Raw genomic sequence first — 27,034 nt, 5'->3', positions numbered from 1 at the left:
TGCCCCCTGTTATTGCTCAGAGCAACTTACAAGGCCATCCCAAATTCAAGGGCAGAGGAAACAGACTCCACCTTTTGCTGAGAGGAGCAGCAAGTAATTTGTGTTTGATAATCTATCACAAATATGCACGTGTGAAAAAGAGCGAGGTATATCTCTGGGAATGAATATGGGGTGACCTCCAGGAGAACAAAGCAAAGTGTGAAAGGGTACATATGGTGCAAAAGCATACACTTTGTGTGAGAGAGAATCAGAAGTAAGGAAACATAAACGTATCTTTCTGCTGACTTTTGCAAAAAGAAATACGGGAATGATAAAGCAGGCAGCAGTCAAGGTGGTTACCTACCAGGGCTTGAGGGAGGGAGATTGAAAGGACCGTGAGAAAGAACATCCCTGAGTCTACTTTTTAGGAGAGCTTTGACTTTGGAAGCATGTTCACGTTTTAAATATTCAAAAAATAAAATTAAATCAACAAGGAAAATGTAAAGCTGAATACAAATAGAAATAAACATACCAGGAATTACTCCAGTTACTGGAGCGAAAAAAAAAAAAAACAAAAACACCTTCTATAAAAGACATTATTGGTCTAATTGAAAAAAAAAACTGGATCATAGACTGTATCTAAATTATTCTATTAATGTTAAAGTTCCTGCAACTGCACTGAGGTTATATTAAGAAAATATCCTCTGCAGGTTTGATCCCTGGCCTTGCTTAGTGGGTTAAGGATCTGGTGTTGCAATAAGCTGCAGTGTAGGCCACAGATGTGGCTTGGATCTGGCATTGCTGTGGCTGTGGCATAGGCCAGCAGCTGCAGCTCTGATTCGACTCCCAGCCTGGGAACTTCCATATGCCACAGGTGTGGCCCCAAAAAGAAAAAAAAATACTTTATTGTTAAAAAACACGAACCCTGGCAGTGCAAGATTGCCACAAACCAATCTGTAAAAATGTAATATCTGCTAAATGCAATAAAGCAAAGCACAACAACAACAACAAAAAGAAAACATCCTCATTCTTAGGTCGTATACACTAAAGTCCTCAAAGGTGTGATGTATGCAGCATGATGATATATGCAATCTACTCTCGAGTGGCTCCAAAAATAAATTTATATTATTATACGATATTACAGAGTGTCTGCAAAATCATAGTACAGTTTTAAGCTGTAATAATTTTAGAAGCATAAATGCTAAAAAACCTACAAGCTGTGGCATTTTAAAGTTTATTTATATTATGGGAGTTCCCATTGTGGCTCAGTGGGTTAAGAACCTGACTAGTACTCATGAGGACTCCAGTTTGATCCCTGGCTTCACTCAGTGGATTAAGGATCCAGTGTTGCTGTGAGCTGTGGTATAGGTCATAGAAGCTCAGATCTGGGATTTCTGCGACTGTGGTGTAGGCCGGCAGCTATAGCTCCTATTCAACCCCTAACCTGGGAACTTCCATATGCTGTGGGTGTGGCCCTAAAAAGAAAATTAAATAAATAAAACACATCTTGCTCCTCAAAATTTCTAAAAGAAATAAAAAATAAAGCTTACTCATTTCTTTTACATTTATTTAGTTTTGAGACTTTTGAACAACTTTTCATCTTAGTTTTTTGTTTCAGATCATTTTTGTTGGTTTCTGAGTGTAATTTTGTTGTTTTGTGTTTGTCTTTTTAGGGCTGCTACTGCAGCATATGGAGGTTCCCATGTTAGGGGTCGAATCGCAGCCGTAGCCACTGGCCTACGCCAGATCTAAACTGCATCTGTGACTTATACCACTGCTCACAGCAGTGCCACATCCTTAACCCACTGAGAGAGGTCAGGACCGAACTTACGCCCTCATGGATGCTAGTCAGATTCGTTTCTGCCGGGCCACGACAGGAACTCCTGAATGCAAACTTTGTTGTTGATGAATGTCTGTCCTCTTCAATCGGAGGGACTAACACAAAAAATTAAGATAGAGAACAAGATAGGCAATGTGGCAAAAATGGTAAAAATTGGTGAATCTGAGCAGAGTTCCCTGTATTATTCTTGCCATTTCTCTGTAATTTGAAATTATTTCAAAATTTAAAAATTTTTAAAAATTTATACACTTGGCGAGTGAGGTATCCATGTTTCCTTCCTAGGGTTGTCCGAAGTCAAAGTTCAAGTTCATTCTTCATGGCACCTCTTTCCATCGTGGGTATGAAGGATGGATTTGCACTCACCCATGCTCTTCTCTAATCACTGGGACTAACAGGATCATGGCTCCCACCGGCCGGGACTGGGCAGTCAGCCTGCAGCCATGGAACAGAGGAGGGGGAATGCTCCCATTGCCCTTGGCTTTGAAGAACTCACTGTCAAATCCACTGAGCTAACCAACTCCAGATCTTTCCCTGCGGAGAACCGTGTAATAGGCATGTAAAAGCGATGAAGGGGATTGCTTTGGAAACTTGTATAAATAACTCTTTGGGCAGGAGAAAGATTGCCAACACCTGCTTTTTGTTTTCTGGTATTTATTAGAGCCACCCTGTGAGGGACCTCTAAGCTTCCTGGATCTTATTCATTTATCTGAGTTCATTCTTGGTTCAGGGTCAGCACTGTTGAGGGTGTAGAAAAAGCTGGCAAGGATCAGAGGAGGGGAGTTCCCATTGCAGTTCAGCAGTAACGAGCCTGACTAGTCTCCATCAGGATGCAGGTTTGATCCCTGCCCTTGCTCAGGGGGTTAAGGATCCAGCATTGCCATGAGCTGTGGTGCAGGCACAGCCGTAGCTCGGATCCCACATTGCTGTGGCCGTGTCACAGGCCAGCAGCTGCAGCTCCTATTCGACCCCTGAACAACTCGCCTGTGAATTTCCATATGCTGCAAGTGTGGCCCTAAAAAGCAAACAAACAAACAAACAAAAACAAAAAAATAAAAACAAAAACAAAACTCAGAAAAAGACCACTGACTGTGAGATTTCAGTAAGTGCATAAGGTTCAGAAGTCTCCACATCGACAGGAATGATCTTCAGGCCAAATCTAATTGTTCACCATGCTTTTCCTAACTCATTACTTCCTACTCCACTCCCCTCACAGTCAGTTATTAATGTAGCACCCATCCAGTCATTCATACATTTACCCATTCGCTTACCTAGTAACAATAATTAGTCTAATATCATGATAGGTATTCTCCTAGGTGCTGGGAATAGTGATGAATCAGACTAGTCCATGCCCAGGAAGAGTAGGGGATGGACAGTTTAGTACAGCCTGATCAGGGCTGTGACAAATGTAGGTACAAGGTAACTAATCCAGGCTGGTGAGGCCAGTCCGGAGTAAGTCTCGAGCTATGTCTGGAAAATAGTGGGAATGGTGGGTTAGACAGGGGAATAGCATGAGTAAAGGCAGGGTAACCTGAACTTTGGCTGCTCAAAGCATGCTCCATGGATCAGCCAAATTAGCATCACCTGATGCTTATTAGAAATGCAGACTCTTGGGCCCCACCCCAGGCCTACTGAATCAGATTCTGCATATTAACAAGACCCTGCAAGAATGCTAATGCCCATTAATGTTTGTGAAGCACAAGTCTAAACACCATTTCTCAGAGAAGCTGCCAGTGGTTGCCAGCCATCACACTCCCAGTGCCGAACTCCTTGCTCTCAGCCAGAGCCACCTCCCTCTGCTGACTCGAAGATTCAGCCCTGGGCTCTCCTTCCAGCTCCCTAACTTGCTTCACACTCCAGCATCCTAAGCCATCTAATGGTTTCTGGGAAATAAAACGTTTCTTCCCCTGGAAGCGTTGCAAAGACTAGTTTTCTTCTAGCTACAACACTGGCTATGATTTTGGACCCAGGAATTCCACTCTGAGGACATTAACCCAAGGGAGAAAAAAAATCCAAAAGAAAACAGTCATTTATACTCAGATGTTAGATGTTTATAGCCATGTCATCTTCAATCACACACAGTCAAAAGGGAAACAACCCAAATGCCCAGCATCGGTGCACAAGTCGGAGGTGGGGAGCTGGGTGTTCCCCAAGCACACGTGGGGGTGGCTGGCGCTGCCTCTGGGGACATGTCAGGATGTCCTGGACTGTGTCCTGGCTGGAAAGTCAGGAAACCTGGGTCTCTGTTTCCTTCTACCCCTCTGGACTGCACCCCCTTGGGTAATCCCACTCCAGTCCGGGGGCTTCAGGTTCTTGGGTGATTTCTAGGTTTTGACATTCAATCTGTGCCCCAAATCCGCCCCGCGTAAGCTTGCCCTTCTACCCAAAGAGGTGGTGCCCAGAACAAATCCATCCTGGGAGGGGCAGTGTAGAAACTGAGATATTGAGTGCAGCCAACAAAGACCGCAGGGTTGGGGGGAGGGAGGAAGAAAGAGGGGGGAGGGGGAGGGAGGGAGGGGGAGAAGGGTGAACAGAGGGAGAGGGAGGAAGGGAGGGAGGGGAGAGGGGAAGGGGGGAAGGAGGGAGGAAGGGAGGAAAGGGGTGGTGCAGAGAACGCGTATTGAACTCCTATTCTGTGTAGACTCCGTGACACTAATAAAAGCTAATGTTTACTCCATGCTTGCTGTTCTCCAGACTCTATTTTAAGTGCTTTATATGCATTAACTCCCTTAATTCCTTACATCAACACTGTAAAGTCAGAATGATTATCACCCCCACTTTTCAGATAAGATTTAGGAATGGCCCAAAGTCCCTCTCTCCTGGAGGTGGCAGGGCCAGAAGGCAAACCCATCGTGGTCTGTCTCAGGACCTCATATACTTAACTCCTGACCTGGTGGTGATCCCTGGAAGAGCAGCGTAAGGATCACCTGGTAACTTGCAGGAATGCAGGCCTAACTAGACCCACTGAATCAGAAAACTGGGAGCCGGGGCCCAGCTATCTCATTCTTAACAAGCTCTCCACCAACCCAGGTGATTCAGATGCATGATACGTTTCTTGAACCGCTGCTCTAGCCACTTGCTGCTTTCAGGATTCATAACAATTCCTAGAAATAGGTATACTGAGCACCACTCTATTACAGAAGCAACTGAGACTCCAAGGGGTCACTCGGGGTTCAACAGCCAGAAGACAGCAAAGTCAGGATTTTGAACCCAAGTCCACTGATGTCTACACACCAGCTCTTTCCAGTATATCACACCCACCTTCAGCCCCTCTGCAAATGTCAGTTTACCCAGAAGCAGGGGAGATGTGGACAGAGGAAAGGCAGAGGAAGGCAGTGGTTCTAAGGTGGGTAGGGTGCAGGAGGAGGGTGGGGAAAGAGGATACAAGAGGAAAAATGAACCAGATCTCTTCTCTTTGGTCCCTGGATCCCTGGGATGGTGGTGGCTGTTTACTGCTGCCTAGTTGGCCAATCCCGTATGTGCCAGGCTGCTGATTTTCCTGGGCCCCATGGCACAGGACCTATTTTTAGCTCAGTCTTGATGGGACACGTTTGCCGAGTGTTGCCAAATCACAAGAACAATCACACCCTGGGAGCAGGCGGGCTCTGCTTGGCTCACAGACCACACAGGGCTGCCTGGGCATCACCCAGCCTCCACCCAGATGCTGCTTCCACCTGCACCAGCCCTAGGTGGGGAGAAAGGGATTCCAGGGGAATTCAGGGCAAGGCACCTCCTTCCTCCCATCACAGGATGCTGAGCAGGGTCTCAAAAACCAGAGGTCCAGAGAGGCACTGTGACTTATCCCCGGACGCCCAGCCAGTTGGCCTAAGGTGGGAATCAGACACCAGGCTTTCCCACCCCTCCTTTTCCCTCACAACTTAGACACGATCTTTGTGGCCTCCAATATGTTTGTGTATTTGGGTTCAATCTGCTTCTGCTAACAACAACAACAAAGCCCATCGCAACAGATGGAGCGTCCCAGGAGGCAGTGGGCAAATGGAGACAGCCAACTAGCAATTGCAGGAAGCAGTTTTCTATGGACAGTAAGAGCAACCCAGAGAAACTGGTCAAGGGGGCAAATATTGTGGCTCCTGGTCACAACTGTAGTGGTATTTTTATGCTAATTCCTCCCAAAGTGGTAAAGGGCTAAAAGTTTCTCTCACTTTATTACCTAATATCTCAGTACAATTTACCTAAGAAGGAAGAAAGCCAGAGATGTTTTATTCTTTTAATCATAAAGATGTTAGCAATGATAATAACTGCTATATTTGGTGTCAGGCCCCGCACTTTGCATTCATTAGCTCGCTTAAGCCTCCCAATAACCTCGTGAGGTGGGAAACATCAGCCTCATTTTACAATGGAGAAAGGAAGGCTCAGAAAGTGTGAATCAGTTGCTCCAGGTCATACAGCTATTCCGTGGGAGTGTCAGAGCCAGGTCTGGAGACACCCAAGCGTGTCAGCTTCACCACACGGTGCATGTGCTCTAGAAAAGAGGAAAATGGGTGGGAAAGCGGAGGACAAACAGATGGACAAACAGCCATGAAAGTGTCTTCACATAGCAAATGGACTCTTCTGTAGCATGAGGAATAAGGAAGACCTGCTCCCTAACCAAGTCGGAGCTGTTGGGTCAAAGTTAGTGGGAGGCAAATATTATTCAGTGTGAGAAGGGAGCACTGTGCTTTGTGGAGTCAGGGGCCTCAGATGGAGCCCCCAGTCTGGAGGGGAGTAAGCAGGACTTGAAGATGATGCATCTAGGATGGAGGAGAAGAGAAGACTGGAGAAGGCCACTCCTGAGATGCCTCCCAGCTCAGAGATCCCACAGTGTGTGAAAATGCCAGGCTCTGCAGGGCAGATACCATGCTCAGTACTACCTGCTCCCCCCATTATCCAGCACAGACCCACTCAGTCAGTGGTGAGGACACGTTTGCTGGGGCCCAGTGTTACAGGAGACACAATGGATTTTCTCTGCATGGGCCTCAGAATGGGCCCTCAGGGAGCAGCTCTCTCCTGGCCACATGAATAGGTCTCAACTCCAGCAAATGGTGACCCAGAATAAAACCTTCATTGCCCAGTATCTCCAGCTCTAAATCTGGCAGTGTGGCCAAGGCCTAGTTAATCGGAAGTAAACAGAACTGCCAAGGGGGAGGGGGTGGGAGTTGGATAGATCAGGAATTTGGGGCTAGTAGATGCAAACTATTGCATTTGTAGTGGATAAGCAATGGGGTCCTACTGTATAGCCTGGGGAACTAGATCCAATCATTTGTGATGGAACATGATAGAAGATAATATGAGAAAAAGAATATATGTATGAAACTGGGTCACTTTGCTGTATAGCAGAAATTAACAGAACATTGTAAATCAACTATAATTTAAAAAATTTAGGACTTCCTGCCCTGGCTCAGTGGTTAACGAATCTGATAGCATCCATGAGGATGCAGGTTCGATCCCTGGCCTTAGTGGGTTAAGGATCTGGCGTTGCTGTGAGCTGTGGTGTAGGTCTCAGATGTGGCTCGGATCCCACATTGCTGTGGCTGTGGCATAAGCCTGCATCTACAGTTCCGATTCGACCCCTAGCCTGAGAACCTCCATATGGCAAGGGTGCGGCCCTTAAAAGCAGAAAAAAATAAAATAAAAATAAAAATATGAAAAAAAAAGAAGTAAATAGAACTGGAGTGGGCAAATTCCAGGAAGTGTCCTCTTGTGCCACTCTCTGGCCTGACAAATGGATCTAATGATTCAAGCCTGCGCAACCCCCCTGCATCACGAGGTGGAAGCCATGAGGATGGCAGAGCAGTAAGACAGCGGCTTACCAGGGAGTGGCTACCCGAGCCCTGTGCTGCCCACGTGACCATGACCAGAGAGAGAAAGAAGCTTTACCATGTGGGGGTTTCTCTTACTCCTGGCAGAATCCAATTCTAATTCTCACAGAGTTGAAAAAGGTCAAAATCCAAAAACAACCACATGAAAAAATGATTGTGAAAGCAAGTCTGGTAGGATTATTAAGATGTAAATAATCATAGAAAAGGAGGAAAGAGGAAGACAAAGAGAATAGGAGGAAGAAGGAGGAGGGGGGAAGAGGAAGAGGTGAGGAGGAGGAGAGGGGAAGGGGGGGAGGGGAGGGGAGGGGAGGAAGAGGGCAACAACAACAAAAATGACAATGATGATTATGACAAGAATGTGTCCTGTTTATGACCAGGAGACACTATTCCTGATCCTCAAGCTAGAAAGAACTCAACGTTCCCAGGGCCGCCATCCTAGTTCATACACCCATCACATCTCAGATGAAATGCTGGGCCAATTTTCTATTTGGTATCTGTCTCTGGTCTCTCCTTGCCTCTCCTCCATCCATCCTGCAGACTGTTATCGAGGACATCAGCATCACTCCCTTCTTCCCAGTCCTTCCTCGCCTCCCTCTGTGCCTCAGACTAGATAAGAGCTCCTTAGCTTGACACTTGCCCAAACCATCCCTGCCTTATATCCCCTTCACACCTCCCTCCCACTCACATTTCCGTTTTAGGAAGAGTAAATTAGTCCCTCTTCCCCAAATGTCCCTGCTAAATTCCTGCCCCGTCTTTGTTTACACTGGCTTCTCCACCTGGGGTTGGGATGCCCTTTACCCACATCTCTTGAGTGCTGACACCTCATCTGTCTTTCCTGTCTCAGGCCAAAGGCCCTCCTCTCCATGAATAATTCTCAAATCTGTTTGCTCCAGGGGTGATCAATCACTAAAGCCTAGGGATTTTCTCCTATCTCAGGCTACCTCCCTCAACCCTCACCCTAAAGCCCGTCTATGGTAAGAGAACTCAACAACAGAGGGAGGAAGAGGCAGAAGAAGGAAAGGAGGGAAGGAATATGTCTCTGGGGTGCAGGATTAAGACTAGTCACTATTAAACTCTGTCCAGGATTCCCCAGTGCTTCTTGGTCCAACCCCCCTGCGTGACAGTCAAGGTACCCCCATAATCTAACCTTTCCTCACTTTTAATTGCTGCAAAGATGTCCCAGGCCAGGTGGATTAAATGTCATATCCCAAGATTTTCCACCTCTGAGACTGTATTCCTGTGGCCTCCGTCTATGCTCTTCCTTGTCCCATAAAGACCCTCCATTTTCAAGGCTCTGTTCCACTTTACTCCTCTATGGAGCCCCCCTGATCCTCTCAGTCATCGCCCCTTTTCTGAGTCTCCTCCTGTCTCACAGAGCGTTCATTATGCTCCTTCTTCCATTATACTTGCTAGACAGAGCATGGAGCTTTGGAATTAGATATGTCATTGGCCAAGATAGTAAGCTTGCTCTGCCTCTGTTTCCCTCTCTGTAAAATGGGGATCCTAACACCTGCCTCACAGAGTAGTTGTGAAGATTTAATGAGATAAACTGGTGTTGAAAACAAGGTTAGTGTCACCTTCCCTTCGGAACTCAGTGGACAAGTTGAGTGTTGCTGTGATCTGGCAACATCTGCTCGAGACAGGCTTGACTGTGTGGTCAAGAGCAAACCCTGATACTTCTAGCACCAGAGAGACAACATGACCTCATGGCTAGAGAACCAGGTAACCTTAGGCAAAAGGTTTCTCAAGTGCCCAGTTTGGACCCTGGGGCAGACAAGTATCCCGGGACAGACCAGGCTTCCTGGTTGCCAGGAAGCAAAGGAGAGCAGCATGGAAGTCCTCCTTGATCTGGTGAGGCTGGTGCAACAGTGGGACCTCTGATGGGAGTGCTCAGAATACCTCAAGGGAAGTCTTGAGTCAAATGTCCCCCAGTACTGAGTGCTGGCCAGACCTCTCAGGGAATTTGCTTCTCTCAGAGACCCATTGTTTGAGAGGGAACTGAATAAATGCAAGGTTTCAGAAGAGGGAGCCAGCCTGAAGGGTGGACAAAGATACCACTCTCACTGAGTTCATCTGAGGAAAGGAAGTTCAGAGGGCTTGGGTCCTGGTGTCCTGTATCTGATGGGCTGTCACGGGGATAGAAATGAGTGAAGTTGATCAGATGCAAAAGACAGTAGGGAGTGTTGAGAATACACTCATAGAGCGATATAGGCAGTGGAGTACAACTGACCATTACATAGTCGGATATGGGTCCAGATCCTCCAGCGTTTCTAGAGAAGATATAAATCTTAGTTTTCTTACAAAGTACTGCAATTTTTCATTTTGGCAAGTCATTCAAAAATTGTCATACCGCTGCACCAATCAACACTATGAAGGATGAACAAAACACATTTCTAGAAAATGAAAGGGTCCCCGAGTTGGGATTTTGAAGTCTTTGGATGAGATGACCTCTGGGGTTGCTTCTAGATAGTACTCTATGTTTATAAAATGGTCCATAAATCTGGGGTTGTTTGATTCAAATGGTGGGTGTTGGCATCCTGTGTCTTAGGAAAACACACTCTGGCATGTCTCTTTAGTGCCATTACTGCTCCCATCTGCCAAAGAAGGGTGGGTTGAGAGCACATGGGGGCTCAAGACAGATCGGTGTTCAAATCCCAGCCCTGACACTTTGTCATTCTTTGACCTTGGGCAAGGAATTTAATTTCTTTTTTTTAAATTTAATTTTATTTTTTTAATGATTTCCCCAATACAATTTTTTTTCTACTGTACAGAATGGTGACCCAGTTACACATACATGCACACATTCTATTTTCTCACATTATCATGTTCCATCATAAGTGACTAGACACAGTTCCCAGTGCTACACAGCAGGATCTCATTGCTAATCCATTCCAAAGGTAATAGTTTGCATCTGTTAACCCCAAGCTCCCCAACCACCCCACTCCCTCCCCCTCCCCCTTGGCAACCACAAGTCTATTCTCCAAGTCCATGATTTTTCTTTCTGTGGAAAGGTTCCTTTGTGCTGTATATTAGAATCCAGATACAAGTGATATCATATGGTATTTGTCTTTCTCTTTCTGACTTACTTCACTCAGGATGAGAGTCTCTAGTTCCATCCATGTTGCTGCAAATGGCATTATGTCATTCTTTTTTATGGCTACGTAGCATTCCATTGTGTATATATACCACCTCTTCCGAATCCAATCATCTGTCGATGGACATTTGGGTTGTTTCCATGTCCTGGCTATTGTGAATAGTGCTGCAATGAACATGCGGGTGCATGTGTCTTTTTAAAGGAAAGTTTTGTCCAGATATATGCCCAAGAGTGAGATTGCTGGATCATATGGTAGTTCTACATACAGTTTTCTAAGGTACCTCCATACTACTCTCCATAGTGGCTGTACCAGCTTACATTCCCACCAAAAGTGCAGGAGGGTTCCCTCCAGCATTTGCTATTTGTGGACTTACTAATGGTGGCCATTCTGACTGGTGTGAGGTGGTATCTCGTGGTGGTTTTGATGTGCATTTCTCTAATAATCAGTGATGTTGAGCATTTTTTCAAATGATGCAACTGACAAGGTCTTAATCTCTAGAATATACAAGCAACTTATACAACTCAACAGCAAAAAAGTCAACAACCCAATTGAAAAATGGGCAAAAGACCTGAATAGACATTTTCCCAAGGAAGATGTACAGATGGCCAAAAAGCACATGAAAAAAATGATTTAATTTCTGACCTCTAATTCTTGAGCTTGAAAGAGCAGCTGAATTTATTGAGTTTACAAGTGCTTTATTTATTAATTACTTCAGTGTTCTAAACAACCCTTAGAAGGTGGGCAGAATTACCATGACTTTCATTCCACAGATGAGAAGACTGAGGCAAATAATGAAGGTTTCACAGCTATTAAATGGGAAGCTGAGATGCAAACTCAGACACTCTCCAGGGTCTGTGCTTTTAGCATGTTGCAATGCTGGCTGGAATCTGAGAAATGGGGATGATAGTGAGTGAGCCCCAGGAGTTTCATGAGAAAAAAGTGAGGATGCATGGAAGATAACGAGCCCAGTGCCTGCATATTCTAACAACACAATAACATATTAACCTTTTCCAATGTTCATTTTCACTCTCTCTTTCTCCTCTCTGTCTCTCTCTTAATTATTACAGTAGGGAATATTTCAACACTCACCTCCAGACACACACACACACACCTTTTTTTTTTTTTTTATTAACCTTCATATCATGGTTGATTCCTATTCACTTTTCCATTCCATGCACTCCCTCCCTAGTCCCTTCCCAATCTTTTTGTTTAATCCTCAGTATTTTTTATCAGGTAAATCTATCATTAGGTAATGTTTTAATAACACGTTCCTCATCAGATAGTGGATGTTACGTATTCCCTATAACTAGCCATGCTCTATGGTAAATCTTATCCTTAAAAGGAAATTCATGACTCATGAATAACCAAACTGCCAACAGGGAAGCCAAGGAGTTCTCACTTATGAAAATTATTATTGTTTGATTGATTTTTAACCCACCCACTGCCTGAGGGCCCTTTGAGTCATGCTGTACATACGCAGCATGCAAACTGGAGGGGGCTGATTGGCTGGGGATGAAGTCAGGGTTATTTAATATCCTATATTTATAATATCTACTTACAAGGGAAAAATCTCCTCTGTTTTATGCAATTACCTATAATCAGGAATCTGCTGGCAACACACACAGGCCAACACTGACAACGGGTTCCATGCCTCACCTGTCCCGGCAGGCTGAGAGGAGCTTCCCAGCTCCTTTCCCCCATCCCAGTGCTGAGCTGGTTGGAAGGGTCCCAGGTCTTGCAATTGTTCGTGCCTCCTCACTTACTTGCTATGTGACTTCAGACAAGGAACTAACTCTCCAAGCCTCAGTTTCCCCCCTCAGGGAGGGGGGATTATATTAGAATAATCATGGGGATTCACCCAGACAGTGGCACATCGTAGTGCTCAGAACATGGCCCTGTTGAGGGGGCGTCAAAGAACATCAGCCTTGGGCAAATTCTGCTACAGGACAACAGTGGCTACAGTTTTGAGATCGTGACTGGGGAGAGACAAGGCTCTACAACATTTTTTTTTAAAAACTAACATATAATGATATAATTGAATTTTCATGATTAAAGACATTTGTGTAAATGTCACCCAGATCAAGAAATGGAACACTACAGCACCCCAGAATCCCTCCTTCCACTCCTGCTCACTGATTGACTTCCTTCGCCATGGGTGACAGTTATGCCAGTTTTTAGCCTTCACACTGAGACTGGATTGTTTTGTTCATCGTTATGGTTGCGAGACACATCCATGCTGTTGTCTTCACACGGTTTAGAAGCATCAGTTCTTTGTTTGCCTCATATTAGTAAGTCTGGAAACAATACCTCTTCCACACAACGAGGTCAAAATGCAGGTTCCCTGCCCTTGAGCACTTACTGCCCGTCCAGGACTGGGATGGACAGATGCAGGGTCATGTAGAGATGGAGGTCATATTGTCCTGGCCACGGTGCAACTCACAAGTAACCAAAATTCTGAGTTAGGTGTAGTTTCCAGACCACCTGACCCAGAGTTACCTTGATTCCTGGGCCTCCGCCCTAAACCTTCTGAATTGCAATCTCTGGAGAAAGAGCCACTGGTCCTGGCCTTTTCACAAATCCTTCCAATTAATATTACAAACACTTGTCAGCAGTTAACAGATCCAAGATTTACAGTGTGTTGACTATTCATTCTTTCACTCCACAAGTACGTGTTGAAGGTGTTTCTGCACCAGGTGCCAGGCTAAGAGCATTGCATGTGTTTTTTGTTTTTTTTTTTTTCTTTTTTGCTATTTCTTGGGCCGCTCCCGCGGCATATGGAGGTTCCCAGGCTAGGGGTCGAATCGGAGCTATAGCCCCTGGCCTACGCCAGAGCCACAGCAACACGGGATCCGAGCCGCGTCTGCGACCTACACCACAGCTCACGGCAACGCCGGATCGTTAACCCACTGAGCAAGGGAAGGGACAAAACCCGCAACCTCATGGTTCCTAGTCGGATTCGTTAACCACTGCGCCACGACGGGAACTCCTGCATGTGTTTTTTTTAGCAGATCTATACAACAGGTTTGACCCTATTACTCTGGTCAGAGAGCTAAGGAAAGGACACACTGCCCAGGACTGGATGTGTTTAGTGTCATCACAAGGGGACAGAATGTGCTCTGGAAATCCCCAAAAGGGAGAAACTACATCTAATTAAAAGAGGTAGCACAAGGAAGGCTCCGAAAAGGGCCAGATCAAATGTCACTCCAGTAGAGTTTCCAATTCCGTCTGGGCTGAGCAAGGTGCTCGCAGAGAAGCCAACTGCTCCCAGGCTCTCTAGTTACAAGGTGTGGACATGCAGATGAGCTGCCCCACAGAGTGACCAGTAAGCACTTCGTGCGCTTCTCTGAAATAACTGAGAGCTAAATAATCATATATCCACACGCACCAGGAAGGACGTGCTGGACTCTTCTATTTGATTATGAGGATATGGGAGGTGTTTTTAAAGCCAGTTATCCTTCTTCAGCTACTCTGAGTCAGGGACATCTCTTTTTCTCTAAATAAAATTAAGTCAGTAGAGTTTGTTGTTCCAGAGCTAGGAAGGTGATGCTTATCAGACAGATAGGATTAGAAAGAGAGAGAAAGAATACGCAGTGCAGGCAAGGGTGTGGTAAAATGGACATTCTCAGAAACTGCTGAAGCTGATGGGAGTGTAAATCATTATACTTTTTCTGAGGGTAATATGGCAATATGTGTTAACAACTTGAATGAACATTTATACCTTTAACTGTCCAATTCCCACTCTGAGAAGCTCTCCTCATGGAATAAGCAAAAGGCTTGGAAAATAGATGAATCAGAGTGCTGTCCCTCACAGCGTGATTTTTCAAAGGGCATTAAATCAGAGAAAATAGAAACAGTCCACCACAGAGATTGGTTAGGTAAATTATCAACAAGTATCCATGACACGGCGTTTCATTGTGGCTCAGTGGGTTAAGAACCCAACATAGTGTCCCTGAGGATGCAGGTTTGATCCTTGGCCTCCCTCAGCAGGTTAAGGATCCAGCATTTTGCCACGAGCTGATGCCACAAGGTTTCAGATATGGCTCAGATCCAGTGTTGTGGCATAGGCCTGCAGCTGCAGCTCTGATTTGACCCCTGTCCTGGGAACTTCTACATGCTGCAGGTGCAGTTGTAATAAAGGGGGAAAAAAGGTTTCCATAATAGAAGTGAAATACTATGTAAGCCCCATAGGGGTAGGGATTACATCTCCTTGTTCATGCTATATCCTCGGCATCTATCACAGTGCCTGGCACATAGCAGACACTCAGCCAATCTTTGCCGAATACGTATAACATTGTATTCAGGCATGAGTGCTTTGAAGATGGACCTCCCAGCCCTCACTCTGCATTGACAACTTTGCCTCATTATCCTCTTCTGCAGAATGAGGGTGACCACAGACCCTTTTCCATGGAATTCTGTTGAGGATGGAAGCCCATCATGAACACATAAGATGACATTAACCTAGAAGCACAAAATAAACGGTAGCTGCTGTTAATTATCCACAGGAGTTCTGAAGGGAACATCCTCATGGTTAGTGAAATCTAACACCTCAACAATATTCACTGAGACTCAACGGTTGCAGTAGGAAAGTACAAACATAGTATTTACACTTAAAAGATGAGAAGGAAGTTTACAAAGTACAGTGGTCTCTGAACCAGGAGAAAACCATCCTTTGCATGAGAAGAGAAAAAACGTGCCCCTGAAAGCCTTGTGAAAGATGGAGTTTAATTCCTCTATGCCTCAGTCTCTGCGTTCACAGCCCCTAAGCAATCAAAGCAGCTCAGCAGGATCTGGGGGCAGCGAAGAGCATCGTGCTGTAATCAGTTACTGGAATGGCAAATGTAGAGCTGTGAAAACTTGATTCACAGCAAGCCACATGCTTGGTGTGGATTCTTGATCACTGCTTGCCGATAAGAGCATCCCCCCCAATGAAATTTAGTTTTTGGCAGACTTCTACAACTGCTAGAGAACATCTGGGAACCTTGGGGAAAGTTCTGTCATTTGTTATGTCAAGGTTTCCCCTAAAGCACATCTTGGCTCTCCAGGAAGCACACGCCGAGACAGCTTTTCCAGAACTTTGTCTAACAACTTCAATTAGAGCTCACTGATCTAAAGATCCTAGAGGGTAATTCATGTTTTCAGAAACTTCCTGCTGGCATGGACAGCCCACAATACTGTGTGGTTAAGAGCAGTGATGTTTGTTTGGAGTAACTTTGTGCTTTAAGGAGCTATAGGCATACTTCATATTATGGGGTTTTAAGACATTTCCCAGGCCTCCAAAGTAAAACACAATCTGGAAACCCAGAGGGAGGCCCATGACACAACAGCATTTTTGTGGTTCCTCCACCTCCACTATAATATTATTCTGCTGTTGATCCAAAGGTGGGCTATGAAGATGGAAGATGGAGAGTTCCTGCTGTGGCTCAGCGGAAACAAATCTAACATTCATGAGGACACAGGTTCCATCCCTGGCCTCGCTCAGTAGGTTAGGGATCCAGCGTTGCCGTGAGCTGTGGTGTACGTCACAGAGGCGGCTTGGATGCCAGCCATGTTGCTGTGGCTGTGGCTAGGCCAGCGGCTTCAGCTCCAATTCGACCCCTAGCCTGGGAACTTCCATATGCCGTGGGTGCAGCCCTAAAAAGACGAAAGATGAAAAAAAAAATAAAGATGGAAAATGGGAGAGAAACAGTCTTATATGTACAATTCAAGTATTAACTACTGAAATCAAGGATGAGAGACCCTTGGTGGAAAGCACATTTATTGGAGACACATTGAGAGGATTTATTAATCACAAAACAAGGAGAATTTTTTTGTTTTAAACTGCCTAAAAAAATCAAGGCGGGGTGTTTGGTGAGGTGATGTGCTACTTAAAAAGTGCAGATGCCCACGTTCTGGGCCAAGAAATTCTTACTTGTTGCATCGGTATGGACACAGTTTATCTGCATTTTTAATCATCATCCAGGTGAAAAACACAAATTTAGAAAAACTTCATTTTAGGAAATAAATCCTCTTTTGCTTAAGAAATTCTATTCATTGGTTTATTAGGCTCTGCAAAGGTAGGTGGCAGGGCAAATTTAGAAAAACTTCATTTTAGGAAATAAATCCTCTTTTGCTCAAGAAATTACATTAATTGGTTTATTAGGCTCTGCAAAGGTAGGTGGCAGGACTCATCTTGATGGGAGAGGAGATTTATGTTTTTAAAATTTTATAACCTAAGAGGACTTGGGGATTTTCTCATTGTCAGGCCTTGTCAGAGGCTTAGTACTTGAACTTGGGGGAGAAAGGAACATGGCAGGCCCCACAAAAGCTGGCTGCAGCCAAGAGTGGGGATGCGCTGAGTCTCTGCCTCCAGGGGGTGGAAGACGAATGCCACCGACATGCTGCTGACATTTAGCTTTATCTGTCTCCTCTCTTGTGATGTGCCTTCCCTACTTCATCACCAAACCTTTAGTAAAAGGCTCTGACAGAACCCTTCTGTATTGGCAGTGTCCTGGGGGATGAGGAGAGGAGGAGGATGCTGGGGTTTTCCTGTGAAACACGCTAGAGAATGGAAACCGTTCTGAGGGGGCAGGGATGTGAGAGTGAGCAGTGGGTGAGAACTGAGGTGGAGGAGAAATTCACAGAACAAAGAAGAAGGGGTTCACAGGGCAATCTTCAGACACCTAAGGGACCCTGACTTCGGAACCTTTGAGCAGACTGCTTGAAGCCTGGGTTTGTGGAATGTCATTAACATACAATAAAAGACGCCTGTTGTACAGTTTAATCAGCTTTGACAAATGTATACACCCACATAATCACCTCCACAGTCAAGATCTCCACCACCATGACCTAAAAAGTTTCCTGACTAGGGGTGGAATCAGAGCTACAGTTGCCGGCCTCCACCATAGCCACAGCAACAGCAATGCGGGATCGAGCCACATCTGTGCCCTACACCACAGCTCACAGCAATGCTGGATCCTTAACCCACTGAGTGAGGCCAGGGGTCAAACTCACATCCTTGTGGATACTAGTTGGGTTCTTTAACCGCTGCGCCATGGCGGGAACTCCCTAAAAAGTTTCCTTCTGCCCATCCTACCAAGCAACCTACACACACCACGGAGGGTAAGTAAAGGTCAAACAACTTTCTGTCACTGTAAATTAGGTTTGTCTGTTTAGAGTCTCGTATGAATGGAATTACACAGGATACACACTTTTGTACAGAATGGTATTTTAGCTTCCTCCATGTGGTTGCATATTTCAGTAGACTGCTTGGTTGTTGGCTTGATTTGATGGGTAGTGTCTCATTGTATGGATATACCAAAATGTGTTTATCCTTTCATCTGTTGGCGGTGATTTGGGTTCTTTCCAGTTTGGGAAAAGCATCAACAAAGCTGTTATGAACATTTGCGTACAATCTTGGTGTGAACACATGTTTTCATTTCTCTTATGTAAATAACTTGAAGTGGAATTGCTATGGTATAGGGTAGTTATACAGGTATATGTTTAACTTTATAAGAAAAAGCCTTTTTCTCAGAGTGGTTGTACTGGTTTTCTTACCACCAGCAACACACTTAATTGTTAGTTAATCCACATCCTTGATACTGCCAGTCTAATACTGTGTCCTGGTGTCTCACTGTGGTTTTAACTGACATTTCCCTAATGACTAATAATGTTGAGTATATTCTCAATCTTACTGACCACTCCTATATCTTCTTTTGGAAAGTATCTGATCTAGTTCTTTGCTCACTTAAAACATATTTTTTTGTCCTATGTTTTAAGCGTTCTTTGTATACACTAATACTTGTCCTTTGTTAGAATTATCTATGACAGCTATTTTTCCCAGGCTGTGGGATACCTTATTATTCTTTCGATGTTGTCTTTGGAATAGCAGTTTTAATTTTTCATTAAGTCTGATTTATCTAATTGTTTTTATACTGTTTGCATCCTAATACAGAAATATTTGTTACCATAAAGGTTGCAAAATTTTGCTCAATGTTTTCTTCTGGAAATTTGTAGTTTTAGCTTTTACATTTAGATCTAAGATCTATTTTCTGTAATTTTTTGGTGTTCTCATTTAAGTTAATAAGTTGATGGTCTTGTTTCTGATCTTAGGATGAAAGCATTCGGTGTTTCACCTTCATGTACATTAGCTGTAAGATTTTCAAAAATGCTCTTTATCAGGTGGTGGAGGAAGTTTCCTTCTAGTCTTAGGTTCAGAGGTATTTTCTCTCTTTTTTAAAAATAATAAATGAATATAAATTTTTTCAAATATGTTTTCTGCATCCAGTAACTGTTTCTCTTTTTTTTCTGTTATATGTTCAATCATATTAAACAATTCTTAAATGTTAAACCAACTCTGTACTCCTGGAATAAATCCCACTTGGATATGGCATATTACCCTTTTAAAATATATTTCTGCATTTTATTTGATATTTTTAAAAGGTCTTTTACACTGATATCATGAAGGATATTAGTTTGTATGGGTTTTTTTTTTTTTTTATAAAGTCTTTGGTTTTGACAGCAAGATAAGTCTAGCCTTATAAAGTGAGTTGTCAAGTAGTTCCTCCTCCAATCTTTTCTGAAACAATTTAGGTAGGACTGGTATTATTTCCCCCTTAAATGTTTGATATAATTTACCTTGGAAGTCTTTATTTTTAATATATGGAAAAGTTTTAATAATTTCAAGTTCTATAGTTGATTTCAGGCAATACAGGTTTTTTTTTAATTTTGTTATAAGATTGCTTATACTACTGCTTTATTGTTCTTTAAATTTCTGTAGGATTTGTAATGATGCCCTCCATTTATTCCTGCTATTGATCATTTATGCCTTCTTCATCTCCTTTTTGATGAGTCTACTAGAGATTTATCCATTTGTTTATATATTTTTTAAAGTTTTTAAAGTCATTGATTTCTCTAAGATGATTATTCTGTTTTCTGCCATTGCTTTTGGCTTTTATTTTTATTATTTCTTTGCTTCTACATATTTAGGTTGGAAGCAGTTTTCTTTTTCTAGCTTCTTAAGGGAGGGTCACTGACTTTGGACATTTCTAATTTTCTAATATAAGCACATAAAACCATAAATTTCTCCCTGATCACTGCCTTAACTGCATTTCACAAACTTTGGAACATGTTGTCATTTCCGTTCAGTACAATATATTTTCTAACATATTTTATGATTTATTTTCTGACCAATGGGTTGTAGAGAACTGTTTTGTTTAATTTCCAAACAATTGAGAATTTTCCACATATACGTCTGGAAATATTATTTCCAAAGTATTTTTAATTGTGGTCAAAGGGTTTACTCCACCTGATCTTAATAGTTTTAAATTTACTGGTATTGGTATTTATTTCCTTGTATATGGTAGGTATTGCACTTGAAAAGCAAGTACATTCTGATGTTGTTGGGTGGAACGTTCCATAAATATCAATGTTGATACCTTTGTTGAATCCACTATATTTCTTTATATGTGACAAATATAGACAGATCTGTAGAGGGAGAAGAGAGTGGACAGAGGAAAAGAGGGAAAGGGGGAGGGGGAGGGAAAGAGGAGGGAGGGGGAGGGAGGAAGGGGGGAAGGGGTGGGGGGAGAACATTCCCCTTTATGTTCTCTCAGGTTTTGCTTCATGTATTTTGGAGAGCTAGGGTTGGAGTTATCATGTCTTTTTGATGAACGGACCCTTCTGTCCTTATGAAACATCCCATTTTATCCCTGGTCATATCCTTTTTGTTGAAATCTACTTTGTCTGATATCATTATGTCCAGTCTAGATTTCTTAAGATTGGGGTTTTCACAGCATGTTTTTCTGCCTTTTTACTCTTTGCCTTTATAGGTAAAGAGGTCTCTAACAGTATATTGTTGAGGCTTGCGTTTTTCAATCTAGTTAATATCTGCCTTTCAATTTGTGTTTCCACTATTTACATTTAATGTAATTGCAATATTATTGTACTTCAATCTGCCATCTTGCTATTTGTTTTCTATTTGTCCCCTCTGTCCTTTGGTCATTCTTTGTCTTTGATTTCCTTTAGATTGAGTATTCTACTTTCTCTCCATTACTAGCATATAAGAATACTATTTTAGTTTATTTTCAGTTGTTTCTGCAGGCAGGGATTTGCAAACTACAGCCTGTCGTCAAATCTGACCCACCATGTACTTTTATAAATAAAAGTTTGATTGAAACACGGTCTCATTTAATCATTTGTGTATTGTCTACAGCTATCTAGCTAATGATTTTCAGGCTATAAAGGCAGAGTTGAGTAGTTGTGACAGTGACCATCTCACCCACAAGCCTAAACTATTTACTCTCTGACCCTTTACAAAAAAAAAAATTGCCATCCCTGCTGTATAGCTTACTGTTTCTGTAACTTATCAAAATCTTACCTTTAAATAATATTATATAAAAACTGTAATATATTTCATAATATTTACTTCACACATTAAATTTATATTACATGTAGTATAATTTATATTACATGTAATATAATTTATTTCACACAGAAAAACTGTAATATAATATACTTTCATTTTCCCCTCCTGTTCTTTGTTCTATATTTTACCTCTACATATATCATAGCCCCCAAATATATTACTATAATCTTACTTTTAAGAATCAAATTACTTTAAAGAAATTAAGAAATAGGAGTTCCCGTCGTGGCACAGAGGATACGAATCCGACTAGGAACCATGAGGTTGTGAGTTCAATCCCTGGCCTCGTTCAGTGAGTTAAGGATCTGGCATTGCTGTGAGCTGTGCTGTAGGACGCAGATGTGGCTCAGATCTGGCATTGCTGTGGTTCTGACATAGCCTGTCAGCTTATAGCTCCAATTAGACCCATAGCGTGGGAACCTCCATATGCTGTGAGTGTGGCCCTAAAAAAGACAAAAGACCAAAAAAAAATTAAGAAATAAAAAGTATTTCATATTTATTCCAACATTTACCATAGTTTGCATTCTTCATTTCTTTTCTACATCCAAGTTATCTGTTGAAATTTTCCTTATGTCTAAAGGCCAGCCTTCAATATTTCTTATAGTTCAGGACTTCTGGCAAGAAATGGTACTTGTGTGGAAGTCTTTATGTCTTCATTTTTGAAGACTGTTTTCATTGGCTATAAAATTTTAAGTCAATACTGGTTTTTTTCCTTCATTTATTCAGCACTTTAACAATTGTCTTCTTAGATAGTTTCAGATTAGAAGCCTATACTCATTTTCTTTAATCTTTGTTCCTCTATAAATAATGGGTCTTATTCCCCCCCCCCCCCTTGGGTTACATTTAAGATTTTCTCATTACCACTTGTATTCAAAATTTTGGTTATAATGTGCCCTGGATTATCTTTGTTATCTCAATTGAGGTTCATTGAGCTTATATTTTTCATCAAATTTGGGATTTTTTACCTCTTATGTTTTCATATATTTTTCTGCTTTGCCTTGCCTTAGACTCTCCTTCTGTAATTCTAGGTTAGACCACTTCAAAATTATCTCAAATGTCACTAAGACACTGTTAGTTATTTTTTTCAGTTATTTTCTTTTATGTGATTCATTTGGATAGATTCTATTACCACGTCTTCAGGTTTACTAATATTTTCTTATGCAATATATAATATACCCCTAATCTTTCCAGAGAAGTTTTCATCAACATATATTTTTAATCTCTAGAAGTTCATTTCATATTTTTATTAATCTTTCATCTCTCTCCTCACTATATTCATGTTTACTTTTGAAAAAAATCCATATAATTTAGTAGCTGCTTCAAATCCTTCTCTGCAATTCTATCATTTCTGAGTCTGTTTAAATTGATTTTTTTTTCTGATTACAGATCACATTTGCTTACTTCTTGGCATTTCTAGTTATTTTTTAGTAGATACTGAGTATTGGGTTTTATGTTGAATTTCTGGATTTTGTGGTTATCCTTTAAAGAGTGTTGAGCTTTGTTGTAGCAGGGAAAGTTAACGGCTGATTGGCTTGATCCCTTCTAGACTTCTTTTTAAGACTTTTAAAGGCAAGTCTAGAGAAGCCTTTACTTTAGAGACAGTTAACCCCCTACTAATGCATGGCACCTCTCTGGTCTCCACTGAAAGTCCCTGGTGATCTATGGATTTTCTACTATTAGTGGTTGGAGTCTCCCAATTCCGTGACCTCTGTGAATTACTCAGCTCTGCAGCCATCTATTGCCTGGTCTCATGGTTCTGTGCCCTAGGCATACATGAATTAATACTCAGCAAATACTCTAAAGTATCTTTTTTCTATATTTCTCTATTTTCTTTGAAACTCTGCTCCACAATTTTGAGCTACCTCAGCCTCCCAGATCTCCTGTGCTCTGCTTAGGATTCCCTTCTCTGCAATGAGATCCAGAAAGTGATTCTAGGCAGAAGGTCAAGGGCTTACCTCACTAATTTCCCCTTTTCCCTTTTCCTGGGACTCACAGTACTATATTGTCTGTTGTTCAATGTCTTAAAACAGTTGTTTCATAATTTTTTTTCCAGTTTTTTTATTGTTTATGATGGGAAAATATGTCTGGATCCTGTCACTCCATCATGGCCTGAAATGGAAGCTCAGCTATCACACTTTGTACAGTAGAGAAAAGAGGAAAACTCAAGACTGGGAGCAGGGATATTCATATTACAATAGCCAAACGAAACAACATATACAAAGAGTGATGTCTAAAATGTCAAAGCCATCCTAGTCTGCATTAAAGGAAGTATGGTGTCAAAGACTGGGAAAGGGTAATCCCACTGAATCCCACTCCACACGGAACTGGCCTTGTCCCCTCATTCATTTCCTCTACAAGCATGTTTTGAGCACCATCTTTGTCATTGTTTGTGCTAGGCACCAAGGAGACCATGATGAATGAGATTTAATCTTTGTTCTTTAAAAACTCATAGAACAGGGAGAAATAGACAAGTATCATGGAAATAACAATACATCACGATACGTAATACAGTAGAAATAAACCCAGGGGTTATGAAAACACAAAGGAGGGATACCTATTCCAAACTGAGTGAGGGTGGGGGTGGCAAGATGGACTAAAGGAGATAGTGGCTTATGAGTGGAGTCCTGATGGATGAGTAAGAATGCATCAGCTAAAAGAAGTGGGAGGAGCTGGAGGTAAAGCACACACATGCAAAAGCCTATTCAGTTTCTTCAGGGAACTACAAGTCTTTCAGAGTGGCTGAAGTGTCAGGTAGGACGAGGAGGAGTGGGTTGAGATGAGGCTAAAAAGAGATGTAGGAGCTGTGTAATATAAGGTCTTATTGAACATTTTAATTCTATTCTAGGAAAACTGAGGAACTACTGAATAGTTCATCCAGGTGAATAACATGATCTGATTTGTGTTTTAGAAGAATATCATGGGCTGCAGTTTAGAAAACTGGCCCATATGGGGGAAATAATGACCCATCAGGAAGATGTAGTATTAATTCAGGCAAAAGAAGATTTGGGCTTGAGTTGTTATTGGAAATGAGAGCCAGGATAAAGACAGGAATGGGAGGAACTTAGAAGGTATAATCAACTGAGCCTGAAGACTGGTTGGAGTAAGGAAGCAAGGAAGGAATCGTAGACAGCACCTGGGGTGTGACTAGGATGACTCAAGTATTCTATTAAGGGACGGCAGATTTTTTGTTTCTGTCCAGATTAACTATTGTTTTGCCATGTGTGGGAGTCCACCCTTCTAGTTGCCCTGGCCTATGTACTTCCTCTGGGTGTTTGAGATTATTTCCTGTCTGCTAAGCTGCCTCCCATCTCTTGCCTTTCTAACAGTCAGAATCTGTATAAGCCGATACTCCTGACTACTCTTCTGGTTCTGCCTGAATTACCAGGTTGAGTACCATTTGGGTTTGTATCATTCCTCAATCTGCTCCAAACCTTATGTCTCCAGCTCAAGAGTTCTTCCATATTCTATCTATGACTCATCGAAAATCATGACACAGACCTGACAGAATAATACTTGGAGATCAGCACTAGAAGAGAGTTAGGCTTCAGGTGGTACAACATGCCAATTTTCCACTTGAAAAAATTAAAAACATAGCTTTATCCTTTCATTCATACATTCACTAAATATGTGTTGATTTTACTATGCTCCTTGGGTAAGTATACCTTATTAATAATTATAACTCTCCCATATATAGAGGTATCTCTGTAAATTCTTATAACCTTTTATTGGGTAAGAAAGATGATGATTTCCCTGCATTATAGGTATCAAGACTGAAGGACAGAGGTTCAACCTACAAAAAGTGAGACGAAGGACTGATCAAGAAAGACTGATGGGATCATGGCAAAGACTGCTAGCTGTTCCATGATCTGGGTTCTCCTCTCCTTTTTTGGTAATAGGACCTTCCATTATTAGGTGAGCACCTGAATGTAGTTAGGTAGGTGTATCAAAGTTCCAACAGAAAACAGATGACACACTCAAAATGGAATAAGCCAACGAGGGTTTATTTACAAAGGGGCAATTTACTAAGAATTGGATGTGGAAGAACTTTAAGTATAGTGCAATAATCCAGTGCTCAGAGTAGCTAGGCTGTTACTTCCCTCAGGGCCTAATGGGATGAAGAGAGGGAACAGTTACCAGAACCTAGAAAAAAAGAGAGGCAGGTAAAATCAATCATTCATCAAGAATCAGTAACTCTCAGTTGAGGGACAGAGCCAGCCCAATGCAACCTTGAAGGGAGGGATCCACAGAAATAAATACCTGATTTCACTTTTTTTTTTTTTTTTGATTTCCTGCTAGAGTCCCTATTGTCCAAGCTAGAACCACAGAAGGCACAGGTTACCATTTCCCACTGATGAGGTCTGCACGGTCCAGCTTCCCACGGTAAAGAAAGATGAAGAGGAGCAGGCAGTGAGTCTACAGGAGCAAATGGAAGACAGCTGGCATATGAGAACTACGTAACTACGTTTTGGCCAGTGGAATAGAAGCAGACATAGTGTGTTCAACTTTGGGGCACATCTTTAAAAGGAGGGACATGTCTTCCTTTTTTGATAGGTTGGGTTGATGACATGATGACTGGAGTTTGAGCAGCCATCTTGGTCCACGAGCCAGAAGTTACATCCTGAGATTGGCAGAATAGTATGATAGAGGGAGCCTGGATTCCGGAGGATCAGACAATTAGTTCTGGTTGCCTACATTCCTTTGAGAGACAAATCAACTTGTAATCATATATTGGGGTATTCTGTCTGAAAACTGATGCAAACCTTAACCAGTTCAGAAACCAAACAGGACATTCTTTTGGGATCTGGACTGTATTGGTTATGATTTTTTTTTTTAACTTATAAGCTTCTGAATTGTACTTTGTCTAGCTTAAGAAAAGGGGAAAATTATTGGAAGGATGTTGGGGGTATCTCAGAGAATCAAAGGAAATGCTGAACTACCAAGATAGGAGAACCCAAGGCAGTTCTGGTATCTCAAAATTCTTTGTGGCCTTTCACCCTGGAGGACTGCCACAAATGTGACTCAGCTCCAGCAACTCCCAGTCTCTTCAGCAATTTATGCCAAATTTCCTATTTCTGTTAGAGAGAATCTGACTTGTGTCATTATCGGGGGAGGGATGGGGAGGGTCATAATACAGACAGGTTCACTGGGGTCCCCCACAATTCTTAGAACCACTGATGCATTGTGTGTCAGTCATAAACAAACAAGTATGGTTTAACTTTAGGGGGTCCCATGACATACAAGGAAAAAAAAACCTCAAGCAGCTATGGCATGACACTCAAGGTCCTAACTCCTTGACTGTGACGAAGGGACCATTACCTCAATTTATACAGATAATTTAAATACTAGCAACATGGACAATAATTATGCCTGGTCCCCAGGGGATACAAAACAAAGATTCATTTCCTTCCATTTACCTTCTCAATACCTGTTGTTAGGAGCTCATTACAGGGGCAAAGATGGACAACAACTCAAAGCCAAAATTTTGTATAAATTTACCAAAATTCTCAATATCTACTATAAGTCAGGACCTATGTTGCATACAATTGACAGAAGAAAAAAAAAAAGACTAGGTGTTTTTAAGAAATCACAGACTGGCAGTGAAGAGAATCATGTAGACAAATGAACATAATAATAAATAGCGAGTTATCTACCATAGTAGAATTAAGTATCAGGTGCATTAAGAGAGAGCAGAGAAAGCAACTGAGAAAACTGGAAGAGGTGACATTAGGGGTTAGTATATGTGGGTAAGCAGGAGTCTTATAGGCATAAAAGGGAGGAAGAGAATTAATTCTAAGCAAAAGGAATAGCATGTGAAAACTACTGGGGCGTGAAAACGCCATCCATGTTCAGGGAAAAACTATAACCTCCATGTGAACAGACTCCTAGGCACTGACTGGAAACTCAT

At 42.3% G+C, this 27,034-nt stretch overlaps 1 long non-coding RNA gene across 3 annotated transcripts in view; it reads right to left on the bottom strand.

The window, feature by feature from the left end:
• Positions 1-27,034, bottom strand: part of LOC102165506 — a 190,638-nt gene that overhangs the window by 21,608 nt on the left and 141,996 nt on the right. The window contains exon 4 of one of the 3 annotated variants that reach the window (XR_002345483.1): positions 6,031-6,299. The exons of 1 other annotated variant lie outside the window; for it this stretch is intronic. This is a non-coding gene — a long non-coding RNA (uncharacterized LOC102165506). Of the gene's footprint in view, positions 1-6,030; positions 6,300-25,117; positions 25,270-27,034 lie in introns of those variants that run through there. One more of the 3 variants, XR_002345480.1, reaches the window with a different exon arrangement.

Source organism: Sus scrofa, chromosome 6, assembly GCF_000003025.6.
Source record: "Sus scrofa isolate TJ Tabasco breed Duroc chromosome 6, Sscrofa11.1, whole genome shotgun sequence".
NCBI lineage: Eukaryota > Metazoa > Chordata > Mammalia > Artiodactyla > Suidae > Sus > Sus scrofa.
This window is presented reverse-complemented; position numbering and strand designations above follow the sequence as displayed.